General features: G+C 34.2%; 1 protein-coding gene across 4 annotated transcripts in view; it reads right to left on the minus strand.

Annotated features, from left to right (window-relative positions):
• The window catches only part of usp6nl (USP6 N-terminal like), a 69,834-nt gene that overhangs the window by 53,663 nt on the left and 9,612 nt on the right, over positions 1–6,559 (minus strand). For 2 of the 4 annotated variants that reach the window (XM_067392257.1, XM_067392258.1), the window contains one exon: positions 18–1,398. The exons of the other annotated variants lie outside the window; for them this stretch is intronic. The gene's annotated coding sequence lies outside the window, so the exon portion shown is untranslated. The remainder of the gene's footprint in view (positions 1–17; positions 1,399–6,559) is intronic. 4 annotated transcript variants of the gene reach the window in all.

Raw genomic sequence — 6,559 nt, forward strand, 5'->3', positions numbered from 1 at the left:
GATGTAGAAACAGATACCTAAATCATTACTAAGAAATGCAACAGACAATCCAACAGAAACCACAGCATTCCAGTCAGCCAGCCAAATGTGCTGAACCAGTGTTATCTCCCAAAGAGAGCAAAGATAACATTCCACCATCCAAATCAGACGTGATCCAGGAATTGAAGGCAGAATGGTGAAGCATAATCCATAAAAAAACATCATGTCATGAATCCATAAAAGCCAAATATTGTACAAAAGTATTTAACGTCAAACATTACGTCTATTTCAAGTATGCAGGTGTCAACCACATCAAAAATTATGTCTGGAAGCAATAAATATTTGCACTTTAGTCATAATTACAAATGAATGATGTAGCCATAATGTGCAAACAAAATAACTTTTTTTTTTTTTTCAACTAGCTAAGACAAGTGCTTCTTTTCCCCCACCCCTTTAAACCCCAATATACATTATTTAACTGTGGCAGTGATACCCATCACCAAATCTCAACTGATATTATCAGTCTATATGTAAACAGCTCATTAGTTTCCAGTTATGCATATTTTCAATGTGCTGTAGCCACCTAGCTGACAAAAAGCCACTAAAAATGAGTGTCTCCAAGAAGATTTTTAAATAATTTCAGGGACAGGAAAAGTGATATTCTGATGAATAATATCAGAACAAATCTTATTTATTTGTAATAAATGTTTTAATCACTTTATAAATCATATTTAATCATAGCGCTGTCAATGCGTTATTGTTTTAAAGACTAATAAAATATGTTTAACATTGTTAAATATCCAGTACCAATGTCAGGGTTATGTTTAGTTATTTATTTAATTTGTGCTTTAGGGTTGTTTACACGATAAAAATGTACTAAAAACCGAAAGGTTTTTCTCTTTGCATTTTTTGCGTACAGACAACAAACTGTCACAATGATTCCCGTTCACATGTGAATGAACGGCCAAAACGCATTAAAAAAATTCTGTTTTTAGTTGAAAATGGTGTCGTGTAAGTGGCCCATTAGTTTGGTTTTGATCTGTTCCCATTTTGCCTGAGTTCCCTGGCATTGCTGGTTCCGGTTGTTAATTAGTTAAACACCTGTAAACTATTCTGTTGATTATCCTCCCTTTTATATAAGCCTTTATTTCATTCAGTTCTTTGTCTGGTCTCGTTTATGTTTGTGGTTTCATTTTCTGTATATTTCAGAGTATTTGTAATTAAAGATTGTTCTAGTTGTCTTGTGCTTCATTACAGCCACATTCATTCAAACTATTTTAAAAGACTGGAATGGAAACAAACACTTAACTCTGTGACTTTTTGTAATGCAACGGCTGAGAGAGTGACTGCAAATTTGACATCATTCTCTCAATTTTTTTGGGAAATTCGTGGAAATGCTATCATGGATTTCTTCTTTTGCTGTTGGAGCAAATGGAAATACAAAAATAAGAAGACGAGCAGAACACTGCTGCAGGTCAGTAGGGAAATTATTCAGAAAAGAAAAGAAAATATAAAAGAAAATATATTTCTAGGAACATTTCAGCAGGATCAATATAATTTAACGCAGAGAACATAATTTGTTGTTTTAATAAACTCACAGCCCAAAAACGTAGTAATAATCTGCATCCTTATGAGTAACTGTCTGTACAAGTGCGTTGAACACTGACACTGTTACCGAAAATGCCTGAGCTGTAATAAGTAGAACACTTATTGCCCAGCTCTAAACTGATTAATGTGGACAATTATGCAATAAGATATTATAAACATTTACATTTTGAATATGTATTGTGAAAGTAAACTTACTATGTAGTAAACTTATATATTATATTCATTTCTGACACTATTTAGACAGACATCTTTATAAAATATAAACATACTGTTCAAATGAATATTGTGAAACAAATGAAGTTTTATGTGTTTTATTATTGTTATTTTATTTATTTAGGTTTTTTTGGGTGGAGGCCATTAACAAAACAATGTAAATTTATTTTCTAAATTTCCAGTTTCACTTTCAGTAAAACGTCCACTTTAAAGGAACACTGCACTTTTTTTTGAAAATAGGCTCATTGATATTACGCAGCGTCTCTCACAAACGTCTCCATGGTTGCAAGGCACGTTCCCTGTGCAAGCAGGGGCTCACGGGCGCTGCGTAATATCATTGCACTGCTTCAGCCATGATACGGCAGCAAAGTTCCTTGATTATTACGTCTGAATGAGAGTATAGTTCCTAGCCATATCAGCCTAGAAAATCACAACTTTTCATTTTCCGTCGGTCTTAGTACACGATTTAACTACAGAAGTGTCAAGTTTTAAATAGGAAAAATATCAAAACTCTTTGGTCATTTTTAAGCGCGATGCTAACGGTCTAATAAGATTCAATGAACTATGCTAAGCTATGCTAAAAGTGGTACCGCCAGAACAGGAGATCGGCTGAATGGATTCGAAAACGGTAAAACTCAACTGTTTAACTCTAGGGGAGTTGGAAAATGAGCCTATTTTCAAAAAAAGTGGAGTGTTCCTTTAAGTCTCTATGATATTCTGGACTCTAGATACGGCTATAAATCTATGGGACTTTTCACCCACTGTACACTCTAAAAAATGTTGGGTTAAAAACAACCCAAGTTGGGTTGAAAATGGACAAACCCAGCGACTGGGTTGTTTTAACCCAGCGGTTGGGTTAAATGTTTGTCCAACCTGCTGTGTTGTTTTATTTAACTCAACTATTGTTTAAAAATTACTGTATCACTCGCTTAAAATTAACTCAAAGTATGTTGGAAATGAACATTTATAAATATGTTTAATAAATGAACATCAAACAATAAACATTTATACAGTTGCTTATTAATAAATGTTCACCTTTTGATTATTATTGTTGCCTCTAGTAATTATGTGTCTGATTTTTAATTTCTAACCTTTGGGTTCAATTTTGGGTTAAAGTCAGCCGTATAGTACTTTTTAAACAATAGTTGAGTTAAATAAAACTACCCACCACACTGGGCAAACATTTAACCCAACCACTGGGTTAAAACAACCCAATTGCTGGGTTTGTCCATTTACAACCCAACTTGGGTTGTTTTTAACCCAGCTTTTTTTTAGCGTATCATCCACCAGGCAAAAGTAATCTGATTGCTTATAAAAGTATCAGCACACCTAGAAGCTGCCAGAAGCTGCCAACTAACTAACTAATAGAGCATTTTTAAGTGGCACATAGAAAGTCGACAATCTTTGGGAAGTCAACCAAAAATGGCTTACTTATTGTCTCTGAACATTAACCCGGGAAAGAAAGAAAGAAAGAAAGAAAGAAAGAAAGAAAGAAAGAAAGAAAGAAAGAAAGAAAGAAAGAAAGAAAGAAAGAAAGAAAGAAAGAAAGAAAGAAAGAAAGAAAGAAAGAAAGAAAGAAAGAAAGAAAGAAAGAAAGAAAGAAAGAAAGTTAAAAGCTTTTAAAAAGTGGTCTATTACATAAGACCCCATGGTAGCTTATCTCCTCGCCCTGAGCCAAACACAAACATTCATACACAGCGATGATATCAGGACTGTAGCATCAGGCTCGCTTTCGTGACCCAGTGTGAGAGAGCTAACCGTTACTCCCACCCTTCCTGCCTTTTCTTATTTTACCCATCTCACTCCTTCATTTAGGATGACTAATAACCCCTCTCACTACACCACCCCTGCCTCCTGCAGTCTCCATTCACCATAGTAGAGTAATGATCACTTTCATTGTGTGTGTATGTGGATGATAGTAATGGGACGGCAGCGAAAGGAGGTAATCACTGTAATAAAATGATGCAGACCGGGTGGAGGTGACAGGAAATGATAAGGGTCGACCCATGATGGGAAGAAGATCTCTCCCTTCACATGCTTGTGTGATGAGCAAACTTTCATTTGAAGGAATCGTTCACCAAAATATGAAAATTCGGTCATTTATTATGTATTAACCTCAGTCTTTAGCATTCAATGAAAGTACAAAGTGACCAAAAATGTCAAAAACAAATGTGCCGTACAAGTAGTCCATTACTGTTGATTTAGTATAAATGAGATACTACTATAGATTTTATCAATATTGAACTAGTTATTTTTATATCTTCCATTTTCATTTGAATGTTTTAATAATTAAGTTTTTTTTTTTTTTTTTTTTGTCTACAAAGTTTGTTTTAGTCACAGTACATCAAATTAAACTAAATGAAAAATAGAAATGTTAGAAACTAGCTGGAAAAAAATGTTTAAGTTCTTTAATATTTAATTTTTTATTGTTTTCATTTCAATTTTTTAAGTTTTATTTCTTTTATTTCAGGTAATTAAAATGTTTTCAAAAACATGGAACCAACAAGATTACAATTTCTAGGAACTTTTCATGTTTTATATTTATAAGATTTATAATTCTTATCCTGCTACAACTTTTCAAAGAACAGTGGCTAAATTTCCTCACATAAAGCTATTGTTGGAAGATTTTCAATACTGCATTCAATTCATACAAACCTGTATAGTTCTTTTTCCCTTTCTTTTTGTCCATCCTTATTTAGCTTGATCTGTTTTTATTGTATGTAAAAGTGTGACCAATATTCAAAACATCTCCTTTTGCATTTCATGGAAAAATAATAAAAAGTCACATGGGTTTGGAACAATATTGATGACAGAGCGTTCATTTTTTGGGTGAACTATCCATTTTAGATCAGATGGAAGACAGCAAGAGAACACCAGCCAGGTGAGCAAGTGTGAGATAGAGGGGAACGCTGGAAAAGCTGGTCTTAATGCTGGGATTACTGTGGCCATATGTTCACATGATCTGGGCTGTCAATAGCATGACACAAAGAGGAACAACCATATGAGAGTGAACTTAAACTAGTATATTCAACACAACCACACCACCCAGGCACATTATACTCGGTTTAACATTTGAATATGTGTGTGTGTGTGTTTGTGTGTGGGCTGACCGCCTCGTTTTGAGCCAGACGAGTTCTCTCTGCCAGTGGGCATCAGTACCAGCACTGGCCGCCCCTCAGTGCCAGGGCAGGAGCTCAGGAATGTAGAGACCTTTAGCACTGTGTGTTTACATTCATGTGGATCTCATTTTTTTGGAGTTAGTCAGTAGCTTTGAGCTATACGTTGAATATTTTTATAATAAAGTCTGTTTTACTTAATTTCTTAAAGATCATGGTTTGCTATTGCTGTGATTTTATGTGAGCAGTGTTGGGGGATGTTACTTTTAAAAGTAATGCATTAAAATATTGTGTTACTCCCTAAAAAAAGTAACTAATTACATTTTTTAATAAGAAAAACGTCGGTAACACTTTATTTTAAGGTCATTTAACTAGTTGCTTATTAGCATGCATATTATTAGAATATTGGCTGTTTATTTGTACTTATAAAGCCCATATTAATGTCTTATTCTGCATGACCTTATTCTACATTCTTTATCCTACCCAATACCTAAACTTAACAACTACCTTACTATTAATAGTTTATTGAGGGAAAAAGTCGTAGTTAATAGTGAATATGTGTTCCCTTTACTAAAGTGTTACCAAAAGTTATATTTTTTGGCAAATATAAAGGCCCTTTCACACCAAAAAGAGAAATAAATAAGCCATGTTCACATGTTTCTTGAACTACAGTAACCATTCATGTTTACACAGTGCACACAACACCTCTGCACTTATATCTGATTTCTCTCAACATGGGGACGGGACAGGTGTCAGTCTATAAATGGGAAAACAAAGTAACTTGCGTTACTTGTTTGAAAAAGTAACTCAGATATATTGTTGTAAATTTAAAAAGTACTGTTTTCACTTTACTAGTTACTTGAAAAAAGTAATCTGATTACGTAACTTGCGTAATGCATTACCCCCAAAGTGTCTCGCCTTTGTGCCAGTAAACACATCATCAGAGAGGAAATGAGATGTCAATGCAAGAGGGAGTGGAAGTTATTTTGATTAAAAAATTATGAGGGCATATTAAAGGATTAGTTCACTTTTAAATAAAATTTTCCTGATAATTTACTCACCCTCATGTCACATTTCATGAACATCTTTCATGTCTTTCTTTCTTCAGTTGAAAAGAAATGAAGGTTTTTGATGAAAACATTCCAGGATTATTCTCCTTATAGTGGACTTCAATGGACTCCAAATGGTTGAAGGTCAAAATTACAGTTTCAGTGCAGCTTCAAAGGGCTTTAAAATATACCAGACGAGGAATAAGGGTCTTATCTAGCGTAACGATCAGTCATTTTCTAAAAAAATACAACTGTATATGATTTATAAACACAAAGTATTGCCTTGAACGTATGTATTTACTACACCTTCCCTATTCAACTTACGGAAAAAAAGGAAACTGGCGCTGCGTTGGTTCCGTAAGTAGAATAGGGAAGGTGTAGGACATACAGCATAAGCGTTTTGAAGAATGCGGAAAGCAGAAGCACGTGCAAGATGAAAATGTGTGTTTATAAAGCATATACAGTTGTATTTTTTTTTTTAGAAAGTTACTGATTGTTTCACTAGATAAGACCCTTATTCCTCGTCTGGTATCATTTAAAGCTCTTTGAAGCTGCACTGAAACTGTAATTTTGACCTTCAACCGTCTGGAGGCC

Source organism: Chanodichthys erythropterus, chromosome 8 (genome assembly GCF_024489055.1).
Source record: "Chanodichthys erythropterus isolate Z2021 chromosome 8, ASM2448905v1, whole genome shotgun sequence".
Taxonomy (NCBI): Eukaryota; Metazoa; Chordata; class Actinopteri; order Cypriniformes; family Xenocyprididae; genus Chanodichthys; species Chanodichthys erythropterus.